General features: G+C 42.4%; 1 long non-coding RNA gene across 1 annotated transcript; it reads right to left on the reverse strand.

Moving 5' to 3' along the window:
• Positions 1 to 1,367: 1,367 nt before the first annotated feature.
• On the reverse strand, positions 1,368 to 14,869 carry LOC117126446. The gene is made up of 2 exons (XR_004449025.1): positions 14,628 to 14,869; positions 1,368 to 14,523 (listed from the first exon to the last, which is right to left on the reverse strand). It is a non-coding gene; the product is annotated as an uncharacterized LOC117126446 (long non-coding RNA).
• Between the last annotated feature and the right edge of the window lie 2,862 nt (positions 14,870 to 17,731).

Below are 17,731 nucleotides of genomic sequence, written 5' to 3' on the forward strand. Positions count from 1 at the left end.
GATTATGACGACTAGAGATGTCAAATGGGCGGGTTGGGCGGGTTTGGGTGTGTCCGAATGGGCTTTATTTTTTGATGGACATTTTTGTCGAAGCCCAAATAGAACCATGTCCAAATGAGACCATAACCAAATAAGACCATAAGTTGTTGGGTTATCCATGGGTGACCCATACGCCCACTTAATATAAACAACATAATTTCAATTTTAAAGATTTAAAAATTCTTAAGTTTTCAATTTTAAAAATGACATATACTTAAATTTTATGTTTTAAACTTCATGTTTCAAAGTTATAAAAAACACAAGATAAGTTCAAAAGATTCGTGATTTCGTCTGACTTGCGGAAACAGAAACAGTCGCCAGACTCGCCGCCAGACTCGCCACCAGACTCGTTATGAACACAAATCACCGATCCATCTAATACATAACCCATAACACACTATTAGTAGATGATACGAATCAATAACTAATAGTGAAAACCCATAACATAAATCATGAAATCAAACCTTAAGAGATGATGAAATCAGAAGTTGGTGAAGAAGAACCGAAAGAGAATCGAAGAAGAATGAAGATGAGGGAGAAGAATCGAACACGAGGACTCGAAGAGGAAGAATAAAAGACGAGGACTCGAAGAGAAATAATCAAACACGAGGACTCAAAGAGGAAGAATCAAACACGAAGAAAAATCGCAAGAGTGAGACGGAAAATAAATGATTTGTGTTTTTCCCCAATTTCCCAAACCCTAGATATTTAAGTTTATTGGGCCGCCCATTGTCCAAGTGGTTAAGCCCAATGTTGTCCATAGATATAATTGGGTTCACCCATCTGGACAAATTTTAATTATGGTTTAATTTGGGTCTGTCCATTTTGGACCATATCAATTTGGACACGGGCCACCCATTTATAGCCCGCCCATTTGACATCTTTAATGACGACGATGCAGATTATCCTAAGTGGTTACACGAAGTAATTCAATCTCCACTTGTAAAGGTCACCACATCACAGATGTATTTCACACGAAGCTATACTTTTCACACATATGAGTATGGTAGACAGCGGGCGACCAGTAACTATAGAATATGTGTGAAAGGGGAAACAGATGCGGAATCGTCGTAAACACCTCGTAAGGTAAATAGTCGTAAATACCCCGTAAAGTAAATGACGAACGAGGCACTCTTTAATTCCACGTATGACGGATTCGTCGTAAACACCTCGTAACATAAATCGTCGTAAACACCTCGTAGAGTAAAAACTAGAAAAAAAAGAAAAAGAAGAGAGATACCAGATTTACATGTGGCAAGACTTCCAGCAATTATAATACTTAAGTCTCGCCCACATAAATTCTAATATCTTCTTCTCTTCCTTTTTTCTCAAATATTTATAATTTGAATTGGAATTGATTTGGGAGTATGATGTGAGATAGATAGAGTGTGATTTGGGAGTTTGTGTGTGGGTTGAGAAGGAGAGTTACGGGTATATTTATAGGGAAGCTTTCCTCGGTAATTCCACGTAAGCTAAATCGTCGTAAAGTCCACGTATCTAATAACACGGGCCTTTGTCATTCCTCGTAAATTCCTCGCAGAACAAAACGCGGGCCTTTGTATTATGTCGCTATTTCGTCGTAAAAAAAACACGGGCCTCTGTAATTCGTCGTAAACTTACGAGGAATTTGCGACGGTATGTAATCTTATATATACCCCCGAGCGCTCACTCTTTCTCTCCTCTCTACTTCCTCTCCACTTCCTCTCCATTTCCTCCCTGTTTCGTTGCAATGGTAAGCCTCTCTAAATACTCTCTAATTTAGTTAGTTTAGGATAGATTAGGTGGTTAGTATAGGGAATTTAGATAGGTTTACGGATCTTATGTTATTTAGTGTTGATTAGGTGGATAATGTTGGGAAATATACTGTTGACGAAAATTTAAAAAATTAAATTTTTTTCTCAGGTTTGAAAAGGTAGACTTACTGCCCATTACAGAGAGATGTTCGGTGAGCTGGGTAGCCGTTTAGACCCGTCGTCTACTTCAGCTCCCGGTTCTTCGGGTCAGGAGACTGTCCCCGAGACTCAGTACACTCAGAGAGTCTCTGGGTCTCCTTCTTCTAGTGCACCATCGGTTCCTCATGTGCCTCCCCCGATGGCTCATCCGACGATGCCTCCTCCTGTGCCTCCTCCGATGGCACCTCCGGCGATGCCCGCCGAAATTCATCCCGATTTGATGGTGCCTCCGAGTGCTCCTTACTCGCAGTACACTGTAGAGGACATTCTCCGTCTGCCAGGCAGAGAAGGTTTACCAGTCATCGCCCCGACCGACCGGACGGAACTTTGTGGTATGTCACATTAATTTTTTTTATTCAATTTGTTTAAAATTCTTTTATAACATTAAAAAATAATTTATATTTTAAATTTTTTTTTTCCAGGTTTGGGGTTGACAATTGTCTTGCATCGGACGTAACTGACACGATCAAAGGTTACTTCTCCATGCCACATCCGAACTGGAGTAAGACGCCTCACTACGTCAGAAAGACGTGGTTCAAAATTTACGCTGTAAGTTTCTATTAATTAAATATATATATACTTTAATTTTTTCATGATTTTTATAAATTTCTTTTTAAAAAACTAATTATTAATTTATATATTTTTTCCAACAGCAAAAATATCATTGGGCTTTGGGGATCACGGAGACGGTGAGGAAGAAGTTTGTCGCGAAGGCGAAAGTTCGCTTATTGGACACGGTCTCCAACTGGAAGGGTGACTGGATCGTGAAGGGGTATGAGCGTGGGAAACCCGCTGAGCTCACCACGGATGTGTGGGATGGCCTCATCCGATATTGGCTTCTTCCTGATTCCATTAGAGTCGCCCAGTCTTGCTCTAACTCCCATAACACGGGAACGGGCCGATGCTTCACACTACGGGCCAAAAACCTCACGCCGGTGTCCGTTTGGAAATGGTAATTAAATCTTTAATTAAATACAATTTTTTATATATATTTAAAAATTTTAATATTCTAACTTTCTAAAATATTTTTTAGGTCAAAGAGACGGGACATTTCCCATCTCTTGTGGAACTTTACGAGAAGACCCACAAGAACAAGGCGGGCGTATTTCTAGATGGCAAGTCCGAGCAAATCTACAACGACTTGGTTGCTCGAGTTGAATACCGCCAGACCCAGCTGACCCAGCAGTCCACCGATGGATTACCCGTCACCTTATCCACACCTGAAGTGGATAAGATTTACGAGGAGGTAAATTTTCTAAAAATTTTTTTTTTATTATTTATTTAATTTTTAACTTTAAATTTTTACTAACAATATTTATTTTTTGTTTTTAAGGTTGTCCCTAAAAAAAGGGAACGGACGTTGGGGATTGGTTCCGTCAACGATGTTCTGAGAGCGACATCGTCTTATGGTCAGCGACGGGATGATGAAGTCTCTCAGCTGCGTAGAGAGTCCGAAGAGCTGCGTAGAGAGTCCACTAAGCTGCGTCACGAGTTGACCACGACGCGATCTGCATTCACAGCTCGTGTGGGTGGACTCGAGGGCTTCTTGGACGTCGTAGCGGCCACAAATCCGGACTGGGAGAACTTTTTGAGGAACATGCGACAACAAAATCCTATTCCAGGCGAGTCAACATCCGACGACACACACGCCGAGGAGGATGTCGCGAGGAGGAGTGGTGAATTCTACCGGGCGATTCACGACGACTAGCTCTTAGTTCTTTTTTATTTGATTGGCGGTTCTTGTATTATAAATTCAAAACTTATTTATATATAAAATATTTTGGTTTTGATTATTTTAGAATTTTAATTTTATTAATAATTTAAATAATTTTAATTAGTTTTTTAATTATAATTTTTTATATTTCTGTAAAATAACGAAACAAAGTAAATTCGTAGCTAATTTTGCGACTTCTTTACGTGGAAGCTTAACGAGGGTTTCACGAGGAAAAGTTTACAAGGAATTAATGTGGAAACTTAACGTGTTTTTTACGAGGAAAACTTTCAAGGTATTTACGTTTACTTTACGAGTATTTACTTTCGAGTTATTTACGTGTGTTTTACGAGGAACACCTTTCGAGGTATTTACGAGGAAATATAGCGACGTCCTTACGTGGAAGCTTTACGTGGTCTTTACGAAGAAATAATCTTCTTCGCTTTTACGACGAAATCATTTCCTCGCTAACTTACGACGAATTAGCGAGGATATATGCGTTACGACAAACGTATAACGACGAAACGGGTTTCCTCGCTAATTCCTCGTAAAACTGCTTTTACGACGAAGTCACGAGGAAAGCCGCCCTCGTAAAACTTGTGTTTTCTTGTAGTGAACTACTCAGATATAGCTAAGCAATTCATGACACAAAATATAAATAAAAACTGCATAGAATAGAATAGATGAATCAATGGAGTTCCAATCACAAATCTCTCTATGATCTTCTCTCCTAAAACTCTCTACTGAAAATAAGAATACAAAGATGACCAAAAGCTCTCTTGCCTCCTAACACTTAGGCAAGTATATATCTATTAGGTTAAACACTCGCCAGGGGTAATCTTGTAATTTGGTGAAGTCTTGGGTTTAAGGTTGGCTGGAACCATGTCGTGCTTCCGCGTCTCGACATCGAGCGATGGTAAAGAATGTACATCAATTGATCTCAATCTTCAATCGTCGAGGCTTCTCTTCTGTATCGATCGACGACACTGGATGTGCATCGATCGATTGTGTCTTCTTCGTATCGACCTCTAATGATCAGCTCGGATGAATACTCATTTATGCTCCTAAATGCTCCATAATCATCACTTTACTCCAAGATACTTCTGAACCTGAAAACATACCTAATAGGATAGGATATATAGTATACAGATAGTAAAATACTTATATACCATGGGGGAAAATGGATCAAATCCATGGTATGTCAACTCTCTCAAACTTACCCTTTTGCTTGTCCTCAAGCAAAACAAACAAGCAGTCTCTCTGAATGAGGTTTGAAAACAGCAGGGACTTACAGATATCAAACATAGAAATCATCACCTCTACAATTTCACAAACCACAACTAAAGTCCTAATCACAAAAGCACATTATGCAATATCCTAGCTTAGGAACCAAATTCAACTAGTCTAGAACTTAGCAAATAATGTCTGACATTCCCCTCTACTAACCTCATTTCTTAGCATATATATAAAAGTGCATTAGGAACTGCAGGTAAAAATAGTTCATAATTTCTCTCTTGAGTCAAAGTCTGCTTCCATTGCAGGATCAGTGACCAAGATTGGATAGGCTTCCATGAATCAAGTCTTAATGGTGGTTGCCACCAAGCCATGTTCACTTCTTTTTGACCTATATCCAAGAATTCTTTGTGAAGCGGGCCTTGAAGATTGCCGCCTCCAAGTCCTGTTCGAATTCTTTATTTGGAATCTTTATGAAGCAAGCCTTAATGGTTGTAGTCACCAAGTCCTGTTCAGATTCCGCCTAACTAAATCCTAAGTCCTATTTAAGTAATAAATTTCGGATTTTTTTTTAAATAACTAGTAACTAATACTAACTACTCTAGGGTCGAAATAGAGAGAGAAAATTGTGATAAATAAATCTAGATAAGGTTTACCTTCTGTTAGGGGATTTTTGTGTACAAGTGATTCGTGCTCAGCACTACAGAATGATAGGAAGAAGTAGACTGGTCATCGTGATACTTTCTCCAGCTTCGGTCGTGGATAAGCCAGGAGATCCTGCTCTGAGGGTAGTGTCATACGGGTATGGGCTGGTATATGTCGTCAGTGCCTTAGTAGCAGTAAGAAAGGTCGGCTGTTAGGCAGGGACCACTTGTCTGTAGTGAAGATCGCAGGGTCTTCTGGGTCTGCAATTGATGGGCCCGACTCCATGGTCGGTCCTTGGATGCCTCCTGATCTGTAGTTGATGGTTCCGACCACCAGGGGCGGTCCCTAAGCGTCTAGGGGTGGAACCATAGAAGGTGTTTGGGTTTATAGCTGCATCCTTTAATGGGGATTTCCTACGTACCCTTCAGTGAGGGATTAAGCCGTTCGTAGTTCATGTATGTGGAGGAACGGAGCCTAGATGGGCGCGTAGCCTGATGAAGGCACATAGCCTGATGGAGGCGCGTAGCCTTAATGGAGGCACATGGCCTAGGGAGCACGTATCTCTGTAGGTTGTTGGAGTCATCCATTCTAGGGGGCACATAGCCCAAACAGATGGTAACCCTGTCGATATGCTACAGTGAGCAAGGAGCATCAATGTGCTTCAGTGAGCATGGATGGACCTTGCTGATGAGCTTGAGATCGTGGCCTCAGCCAGTCAGTAGAGTTGTAGACGTGCTGCAGGGAACATATATCTTCCCCTGGTCGATAGTAACCGTCGGGATCAGCCTCTCCTAGGCTTGTCCGAGAAGAAGGTCTTCTATGTGTAGAATCTTGCCTTGGCGGCTGTAGAATTGGTGAGCTCTAGTTATTGACGTCTTGCCCCCCACCCCCTCTTTAGGTTTAGAAACCTATATTTATAGAAAAGGTCGTGCCTCCCTTCTTAGAATTTGAAAATATTCATTATATCCTTAGATAATAGAATATTTCCAATTTGGTAAGGGAGGTCGTATGTATTGGAATACTTCATCTTTCTCTTAGATTTAAGCCGGAGTTGGTCGAAAGTTTGATGGAGAAGCCGGGAACATCGGCATAAAGGGTGATGCTTCTGATCATACCCCAGGTGCTTGTGCGGCTTCTGTAGCTATACTCGGCTTCAGCTCAGGCAGGGCTATATGGTTCCACGAATCGTGTGGAAGACTGTATGGGTCAGTACCCAGGAATTCTGAGAGGGAGAATCTTGGCGAGGCTAAGGATCAGGAGGACGAAGAGGTTGAATAAGCCCTGGAGGCCGAAACTGAGGATCCTCATGCTTGATTCTTCTGGCCTTGCTTGTGCCTCTCGAGCTTGTAAAGGCTGTAATGGACTTCCAGGAGGGTCTCCGTACCTGTTTCCTTGCTGCGTTTAGCATACTTGATGCTCCTTTCGTGTTGATGTTGTAGCTGTAGCTTCTTGCCTCGTCTCTGGATCGTACCTTGACTTTTGGCAGAGGGGACAGTCAGTATGTTCGTCTTGGTGCCTGGAGATAACCTAGTTGATTCTTGGTACCGGAGTAGATCTCTTGGACATGTTGTTTGCGCGAGCAGTAATTTCCATGCCAAATAAAGTAGGTGGAAACATTGGTAGAACTCTGCCATTGATCCTTGGCCATTCTCAACTATGTTGTACTGCAATCTGCCCCATGGAGGTAGCCACCATCAATGTTGGGATGACCTTGCGTCGTGCTTTCATTGAACCCAGAGGATCCTAGGCATGCTCTCCCAAAATCTGGAGGTTTAGAGATAGATCTTTCTGAAACCCATAGGTTCGAGGATGTGATCGGAGGTTGTATGGACTTTCATCCAGGAACCCGGAGGCTGGATGGACTTTAGTCAAGGAACCTGTTGCTTGTATGGACCTTAGTCCAGGGACCCTTAGGTTATAAAGACTTTTGTTTGGGAACCTGATGGTTGTGTGGACCTTCAAGGGGACCTTCCCATATATCTTTTCGACTTGAAGTCGTCTTCGTCGGGTAGACTCTCGTTGATTGCTAGGTAGGCTTTTTGGAGCAGTGTCTTCCTTTGTGTCATCCAGCTATCCTTTGAGAAGTCTTAAAGATGGAACAAGATGTGTTATACTCGTGAACCTGGAGTATAGGGATGGGTAACATTCCACCTTCCGTAGATAGGTTACTCGTGAATTTTTCCGATGAGATAGCAGGTCTCTCTTAGGGACCGAAGATTTAATGGTAGGATCCTGGGATCCTACAGAACCATGGTACTGCTTCAGAATCCGGAGATGTTGTTGGAACCCGAAGGTCGTTTCTGGAGCCCAGAGGCTGCCCTAGACCCGGAGATCACCTTTAGAACCTAGAGGTGAGTGAGGGCGCAGAGGTCAATGGGGAACCCGGAGGTTCCTCTAGACCTTGAGGTCGTATTTAGGACCCTGAGGTCATTTAGGGACCCTGAGGTCGATTGGGAACCTGAAGGTTCCTCTAGACCATGAGGTCGTATTTAGGACCCTGAGGTGGTTTTGGGACCCGGAGGTCGATTGGGAACCCGGAGGTTCCTCTAGACCCTGAGGTCGTATTTAGGACCCTGAGGTCGTTTAGGGACCCGGAGGTCGGTTGGAAACCCGGAGGTTCCTCTAGACCATGAGGTCGTATTTAGGACCCTGAGGTCGTTTTGAACCCGGAAATGGCTTCTTGACTCAGAGGTCGTTTGGGAACCCAAAGGTTCCTTCAGACCCTAAGGTCGTTGTTGGGCCCGAGGGTTATAAAGAACCTAGAGGTTTACCTATTCTAGGTCCTGAAGAAATTTTTTCAGGACCCGGAGACTGCATGGGGACCCGAAAGTTCTTAATAACCCAAGGGTATTTGGTTTGTATTTTAAGGGACCGTATTCTGCCATCCTAGGTGAGGCAACTACCGATACCTGTTGGGATTTCGCATTCTACCGCTCGGAAACTGGTCACTATCGAGTTCCCGTGCTACATGCTGCTTTCTGTAGAAGGCCACTATCAGACTTAAGGGTGCTGGTTATGGATTCGGAAACCCAAGTGCCAGGCTTTTTCTGCTTTCCACGTCTGGAGAAGCAGGAATTTATGTATTGCCCCTTGCATGTGGCAGTACTTATGCAATATGCAAACTCCCTGAATTAACCCGGAGGTGTCACAGTATTCTTGCTTATGTGGCCCCGATATGGCTCTAGGCATATACCGAGGTTATAGGTAGTTTTGACAAGCATACTCAGGTTGATCAGACCTATTCATGCCTTAAGTCTCATACCCATTGTTATTGTCGCTCCATGTACAAACTCTGAGTTTGAATACAGTACATTGCGTTTGCGTAAGAGTTTGGAAAGTTTTTACCTTTCATTTTTATTTGGTGTTAAGGATAGAAGCAGAGGTCGGAGCCGGAGCTTCGTAGTCGGAGTCGGAGTCGGAACTTCTTCATGCGGGTGTATGGAGACCAGAATCCTGCCCGGAAACAAGTAGTATTTTCCAAAATTATTTACTCCCAATAGTTTGCTCCTTATCTTTTGATTTCATGGGTGAAGGCGGGAGATAACATGTGTAGTTTGGCCAACCGGAGTCATTCCATCTCAGAATGATTAGAGTGGACAAGATGCTGCTTCCCTTTTTCTGATTCTTCTTAGGCATGGACCGTGTTAGAACCTGGAGGAGAATTTTTTTTCCAGATGGTAGATCGGGGTCTTGATGAGTACTTCCAGGTTATGGACCTGTTCGAATGTGATCTTGTAGGATTCGAGACCTTGATCTTGTATTTCAGTGGACGACAAGATTTGCTTTCTGGTCTTGTAACTCACGTAGGTTTCTCCCAGTGATGTAGGGTTCGACGGAGATGGACTTGCTGATGCTTCAATGAGTTTAACATTCGTCAGCTGGATACAGGGTCCTTAGACCTGTAACAGGAACTTAGAGGAATGGAGATCTTTGTTGAGGCGTGGAGGCTACTTCTCTTTGAGGACCAGTAAATTTATCCTTGAGAGCCTGGAGGCTCCTTGGAACTAGTGCTCTGGCACATGAGGATCTGTAGATATTCTCTTTTTGTCGATGTCGTTTAGTAACTTCTTCTGGCTGCTTTCTGCTCCCTCTTGGGTGAGCCACTCTCAGCGTTTCTTGGATGTCACTAAATTACCCGTCTCTTTGTCTTGAATCCTCCCTTTAGTGGGCAAGCCAACAAGATTTGTTGACGCATGTTTGCCCCTTGGGTTGAGTGTTAACTCGTTTGCCCCCTCTTTTCTCTCAGTTATCTCTTTCGTAGAAGTTCAGGAAGGTACGTGCCTTGAACCTACTTTCTTGTAGACTGGCGTATTCTTAACTCCTTCACTGGGAATTCCCGTTTCTTACAACTTGTCGAGGGGTGCAGTAAAACACCCCCAAACCGTCCTAGACATATGGTAAATCAACCGGCCAACAATCAAACAAGAACATGACCGATCGACCGTCCAACACCCAGGGTTGGAGATGATTGAGCCAACCGGCCAGACAACAATCAAACAAGAACATGACTGACCGTCCAACCCAACACCATTGTCTGGAAGCTCTACGCGACAGGCTAGGGACGATCTGGCCAGAGTCACAAAATTTACTCCATGACCTAGACCAGTTCATCCACTAACTCATCCCGCTGCGTGAAGGCACAAGGCTTTGCAACCCGTACCTAGAGTTAGCGTTTTCTGTTAGATTGAGGCCTAAAGCTTTTGAACCCGTACTACGACGTAACGTTGTGTTAGACCGGACTAGTGAAATATCAGAGTACTCTTGTAGCGCATATAAAACAATTATTTTATTGATTCGAGAAATATCCAAACATTGATATAATTCGAGACCGGTCCCGGCCTAATGCCAAAATCGAGTTAAGTAAATACAAATCCACAATACCGTTAACAAAAGGCATGAAAATCTACACCGGTGGTCCTAACGTCCAACACCAGCTATCCGATCATCCATACCTAAACTACTTGCAAAAAGGACAACGGAGTTGGATGAGTAACCTAATGTTACTCAGTGAATTATGATCCCCAACTAACAAATACAACCCCTCGCTATCCCACCCCAAACAATCTAAAGCGAGAGGTTCACCTAACAACAAATCAATCCAATTCAATAGATAAGAAATATCAAAAATATGCAGTAGATAATAATAGCTAGATAATTAATGATATGAAATCATAACTGCTAATGACTACCTAACCACTTAAACTCAAACTCAACTCAATCTAGGGTTCAACAACCCTCTACAGTATCTACACTATAACAAGGGCCCTTTGTGACTTAGTGTTCCTCCTCTATCCTCGGCAATATCCTATCTCCCTATCACAAAGACTAGAAGAAGGAACTTTCAACCGAACGCGGCCCACAGTACAGTCGGGTCACCACGAGACAGCCCCAGTACAGTCGGGTCACTGCCGGTCACTACCCCGTCCGTGTAACCACTCAGCCATGGGCCATGACACCGTCTCTCTGAGTGTTCTTGATCCAGCGAATAAGGGGTTTCCTTAAACCCACTGGGTACGAGGTCGAGGAAACACTAATCCACCTCAAACATGCCTAGCATGGTGGGTTACACACAAGCTATATGGCATCACACTCTAACTCTACAACACTAACAACAATATTATCACTAAACAACTCAACCAGTTAGTCACTCCCTTACCAAGAGCTGACTAACCTCAAACAACAAGCAAGCATTCAGCATTCGCTAACTAACCAATCAACCTAACCATTAGCATGCTGCTATGATTCCCAAGCAATAACTAAGCATGCTATCAACTCAATCAACCAATACTCAACTATTAACTAACCAAAATGTTACTCAATTAGACCTGGCCTCCTGCCATGATCCAACTTCCAAGTAACGGGAACCTGCATAAAAACAAGTCAGCAATCAATTGATCATAACTCGCAGTGTTCTTTGCCGATAAGCAGCTGGTTGATCGGAGAGGCCTTTGCCAAAACCCAATTGACGACATGACTGGAGTGGACTGGACTCTACTTGGAAAGAACCTCGGCTTCACCATGAAGAAACTGACAGGCCTCGACAGACTGATCTGGACAGAACCTCCTTTAGCTTCTGGACAGTTCTTCGGACTTCCCGGCGGAGTATCGAGCAGAACTTCGACTGATCTGAAACCGTGGAACTGAACTAACTCTGGACATCACCTCCACTTGATCATCAAAGGAACTGGGTGGTCTGGACGAATTCAGTTGGACAGAACCGTCCCTAGGCGCTGACTCGAAATCAGTAGAGAACTGACCTCCAAAACTCTCTAAAACTCTCGAAAAAGATCGGAAACTCTTGCTTTCTTTTTCTACTTTTCTTTCACGTTTTTAACTTGGTTTGGACAGGGCTGGATGTGTTGAAATGAGCAGGGTTCGTGGGGTATCTATAGAAGACAGCAGCCAATCAGATTCAGGTTGGTGGCCGTCCGTGTGTTGCTTTGCATGGCTTCGGACGCATGCACGGTGGCACCTCATGCTCCACATGGCTGGCTGCATGTCCAGGACACATGCAGGACGCCACTACTCCTCCCAGATGTCAGGCTGCATGACTGTACCTCATGCAAGGCGCCACAGCATCATACACATGGCTGGCCGCATGCTTCGGTTGCATGCGCGGAGACACCTCGTGCTTGGTTGATCCACCTCGTGCTTCTACATGTCAAGCTGCATGTGCAGCTTCCATGCACGGTGACACCTCGAGCTTCTGTAGACACTGAGCTTGCTGAATAGTTGACACCACGTTCTGATTCCATGCAACGAGCCACCTCGAGCTTCTCGGCCTGTTCGTCAGATTTTGACTCTTCTGGTGAATTTTCGTCCCACGATCAATCCCAAATATTTTTCTACGCCTTTTCTGATGCTCTGAACAATTTTAATAGTCTCCATTTGATCTCTGAAGTTGAGGGAAAATATGTCCCGAGCCTCCGGCTTCCTCGAAAATTTTCATAATACCGAAATTAGGGCTTTTGCCCAACTTCGGGTCTTCATGTCGTGCTTCCAACAATGTCATGCTTAAGACGTCCTTTGGATCAGTCTACCACATTTTCTAACCATGGTCTAGTGGCATAATTGACCCATGGCTCACAAAAGAACAATCTGATCACCCGCAACTCGACCGCCCAAAAATACTCGACCATTTTTTTTTAACGGGTTTCTACATGCAGCCTTGGAAACTTGGAGAGGCACGGATCCTGAGTTTCCCGGAAGTTTGTAAAGGGTAAAAGGCCTTAATTTTCTTTAGAGGTATATAATATTTATCAGAATATCGACCGACGATTACCAAGCAAAATCGATCGATGGAAAGCTCTTCTCATCGATCGACGGCGAAGCCACCCGCGAGTTAATGACAAATTAGAAGATTGCAAGTTTCATAAAAGTTTCAATAATTACATTCTAAGTCCTTGGCTGCTTGTTAGGCTATATTATTAGGGTTTTGTATTATTTTAGAGGCAGACTTGCGTAGAGACCTTTTAGACCTAGTTTGGAGAGAAGCAACAAACCACCATTGGAGGGAGAGAGAGCTTAGGATTGGAGAAATAGATCTGAACTGCAAAACATAGAAGATCTTGAACTCCTTTTACTTTCATTTACTTTATTGCTTACTCTTGTTATTCATTTTATTTAAGTATTGTTCAGACCATCATAATCATGTGCGCTATGAATATGTCTGAGTAGTCCTTACTGTAAGATTTAGGTTTCTCAATACGTTGATACATGTAATGCTAACTTGAACTATTGCTAGGGTGTTAAAAAATATTGTTCTTCTTAAAGCTAAGTTTAGTATTTATCACCCTTTAAACTTAAATCTTCGGATTAATTGAGATTAAGCTATTGCTTGACTTAATACCTGAAAATAAACTAGTATGATCTAACTGACTAGATACACATGAGAGTTGGTCTAGTAAGTTAGATTACACTAATCAAACTCATCTGTAAAGTTTTCTGGAAGAAGTGTCGATCGTTGCAACGATAGTTCTGTTGATCGATATTTTGAAAGGTGTATCGATCGATATTCTTTACGAATCATCGATCGACACTTTCTCGTGATTAACATACGAGAGTTGAAATCTGAGATCCAGATTAGATAATCTAATTGATTATACTTGAGTTTGAGTTCAAAAATAATTAATATCAATAAACCCCTAAAAACCCAAATTAAGTTATGTACTTATCATACCTGAAAATATACATGACTCTAGCTATTTCCCCCAGCTGTTAACAACCTCAAATCAAACCAATTGAGCAATAAATCTATTGTGTAATCCTAGAGTCTCTGTGGATTTGATCCCTAAGTACTACATCTGAACCTTTTATTTGAGAGAGTAATTCACTCCTTAGGGTAATTTGAGTGATCAAATTTAGCGCCGTTGTCGGGGACTCTTTCTTATTACCACTAGTTAAGTTTTGAATTTAGTATAGATTTTGTTACTGAATTTGCTAAAGTTTTTACTCTTACCCTGCTGACACAGGTACTTAAGAGGAAGGACATGGATTTTGGCCGGACATCGATCGACGAAGTGACAACAACATCGAGCGACGAGTCGACGAAAACATCAATCGACGCTTTCCTACAAAAATCGATCGATGATACCTAGCCGGAAGCAGGTAAGTTTTCTCTTACCAATCATGCTAATGAGGAAGTAGTCCTAGGTGAACCTAAAGGTCAACTAAGCAATGCAATTAACCAAATCATAAATGAACAGGGGACTGCGATCCTTGTTAAAATTAATTCTAACCCAAAAAGAGATCAAGAAACAAAATTGCCTTTGCAAGACTACTTAAACCCTGGCAGGACCTATTCCAATAGGTCATCCATTATACTACCAAAATACGATACTAAGAAATCCGGGGAACCGTTTCAGCGCACCCACACGATAACATCAAATATGCAGAAGATATGATGAATGACGAGTACAGTCGCTGTAAACTCTTTTCATTTTCCTTAGAGAGCAATGCCAGAAAATGGCTGGACCCACTACCAGCAAGCTCTTTCACATGCTGGAAGGAAATAAGAAATACCTTCATTAATCACTTTTCGATGAGACGCGTTACTGGGATGTAAGGAAGAAAATTTCCACATTCCGGCAAGATCCCCAGGAATTATTCAGAAACGCCTGGGAGAGATTCAAGAGCTACCAACTTGAATGTCCCCACCATGGGTATTCAGAACCACAATTTATTAATACCTTTTACAGAGGTGTTAACCTACATTACCAAATCACGCTTGACACAGCCAGTGAAAGGAGCTTCGGTACCAGGAACCTTAAAGAAGCGAAGAGTTTGATCAAGAATGTTCCTACGAAATGATGGACGTCGAACGAGGAAGGAGAGTTGACTCTATAGATGGGCCACATTTTGCCAAAATTAAAGAATCTCTGGACTCACTTTATTATGTTCTAGAGGAGCAAAACCAATTTGGGATTTACCAAATTGGTGATGATGCCCTTTCTTGTCTAGAGCAACATGTAGATTTCGTAGATATTCCAACCTTGAAAGATCGCTACCCTAATCCTGACACCGATAGTTTTGCCCGAAATTAAGATGCTATTGTTGGATCACGCCAAGGGAAGGCAAAATTTAGGTTAAACCAAGACTTCACGGGAAATCGCAAAATGGCCACTGACCTGAATGGAATGATTAACTTAATCTACAGTGAGCTAATGAGGAAATTCGACGCTTAAGTGAACACATTAAGAGACTGGACTGTCAAGTAGCAGAAAACACGACTGCCATCAAAAAAGAAACGGGATGTCTGACGCAAATCCGAAAAGTCAAGTTAATTGTGTTACTAAGAAGCGGAAAACGCCTCACCCCGAGCGCAATAGAAATCAATTATGCAAAAAAACCCGCTGAAGTTGAGAAAACCGACGAAAGTAGATCACAACCAATAATTCTCGATAATCCTAACACATAATCAAAAATTTCTCGACAGAAAGGACGGTTCAACACTGAAGAAGCTAAGAAAGCAACTATCAACCTCGATGAGGAAGAGGAAAAGTTGGAAGTAGATATGGAAATTAATCGACAAGAAGGAAACAATGTTGATCGACCAACTAGGGTAAATATCGATCGACAGACTGGAAACAATGTCTACTGATGCTCAACTCCTGCTGAACCGGCAGTAGAGAGAGTGTATAGGACTTTGCCACCCATTCCGCCTAACAAGACGCAAACTAAGCGAGAATTAGATAAAGCGATCTGCAAGAAAGCATTCGATAAAATCATGTTGGAGATGCCACTAAGTGCTGCCATAAAAGTATCACCTTCAATAAAGAAATATGTAAAGGACATTGTATCCAATAGCTTCCCAGCGGCTGAACACAGCGTCATGATGGTTTAGGAGGAAGTGAGTGCAATAATCCAAGGTAAAACTCTCGTCAAGAGACCCGATCCGGGTAGCTTTGTTTTGGATTGCAACATTCGAAATAAGAGTTTTCCTCGATCCCTTTGTGACTTAGGATCCAGCGAAAATCTCATGCCGCACTTTGTCCCGATATCCCTGGGTTACGACGAGTTCAAACCAACCAAAATAACTTTAGTTCTTGTCGATAGATCCGTTAGAGTGCCTGAGGAAGTACTAGATGACGTACCGATAAGGATTAACGACTGTCACGTACCAACGGATTTTGTTGTGCTGAAATACCAGAATGAACCGAAAGATCCCCTAATTTTGGGTAGACCATTTCTAGCTACAGCTGGTGCGATCATCGACGTCAAAGAAGGTCGGATATGTTTAAACATTGGAAACATTCCAATGACTTTCGATATGGAAAAGCTGATAAGACGACCCTTAATCAATAAACAAACCTCCTACCTGGACGATATCTCTGGGTTGGCTGAAGAATCCTTCCCTATGCTCAAATGACCCATGAAAAAAGTGCTCACATCTACCAAAGAGGAAATATTTAGTATCGAAAGCAGGGCTGCTGAATACGCGTGATTAATGGACGCAAGTACAAAAATAGAAAATGTCGAGGACGTGGAGGATGACGCTTTGGAAATCAACGTCGATCGATATTTAAAGGACACCTTCGATCGACAACCATCTTCCCTAGAAGATTGGGATCCCGAAAAAGCACCAAAAATTGAGTTAAAGCAAGTGCCTGCCGGACCCAAATATGCTTTTCTCTATAAAAATCCCTACCCCATAATCGTAAACGCCAACCTAACTAATAGAGAACTTGCGTTGTTATTAAATAAACTGCACAAGTATAGGAAAGCCCTCGGATACTCTCTCGAGGATATTCCTGGTATTTTTCCAGATCTGTGCATGCACCGAATTCATTTAGAAGACGATTCCAAATCGTTAGTCGAACAACAAAGAAGGCTAAAGCCGAACTTGAAAGAAGTTGTTAAGAAGGAAATAATCAAACTTCTAGCTGGAGTCATCTACCCAATTTCGGATAGCAGCTGGGTGAGCCCCGTGCATGTGGTACCAAAGAAGGGCGGGATTACAGTGGTGAAGAAAGATAAAAATGAACTCATCCCTACGGGAACTGTCACCGGACATCGAATGTGTATCGATTATAGAAAGCCGAACCCTGCCACCATAAAAGATCACTTTCCTTTACCTTTCATTGATCAAATGTTGGAAAGATTGGCAAATCACCAATACTACTGTTTTCTTGACGGATACTCTGGATTTTTCCAAATCCATATACATCCTGACGATCAAGAAAATACCACCTTTACATGCCCTTACGGAACATTCGCATACAGCAGAATGCCATTCAGTCTTTGTAATGCCCCTGCCACTTTCCAACAATGCATGATGTCATTCTTTACAGATATGATAGAAGGTTTCATGGAAGACTTTATGGACAATTTCTCAGTATATGGATCCAGTTTCAAAAACTGTCTCGATAACCTATGTAAAGTTTTGGCAAGATTTGAAGAAAAGAACCTTGTTCTGAATTGGGAAAAGTGTCACTTCATGGTGAACGATGGAATCGTCCTAGGACATAAAGTGTCTGCTGCAGGTATAGAAGTAGATCGAGCAAAAATTGAGGTAATGACCGGTTTGCCTGCACAAACATAAGGACGTGAGAAAATTTCTCGGGCATGCCGGATTTTACAGGAGGTTCAAACAAGATCTCAGCAAAACCTCTTGACCTCTCACAGCCCTCCTTTGTAAAGAAGTTAAATTTGA

This window comes from Brassica rapa, chromosome A01 (assembly GCF_000309985.2).
Source record: "Brassica rapa cultivar Chiifu-401-42 chromosome A01, CAAS_Brap_v3.01, whole genome shotgun sequence".
NCBI lineage: Eukaryota > Viridiplantae > Streptophyta > Magnoliopsida > Brassicales > Brassicaceae > Brassica > Brassica rapa.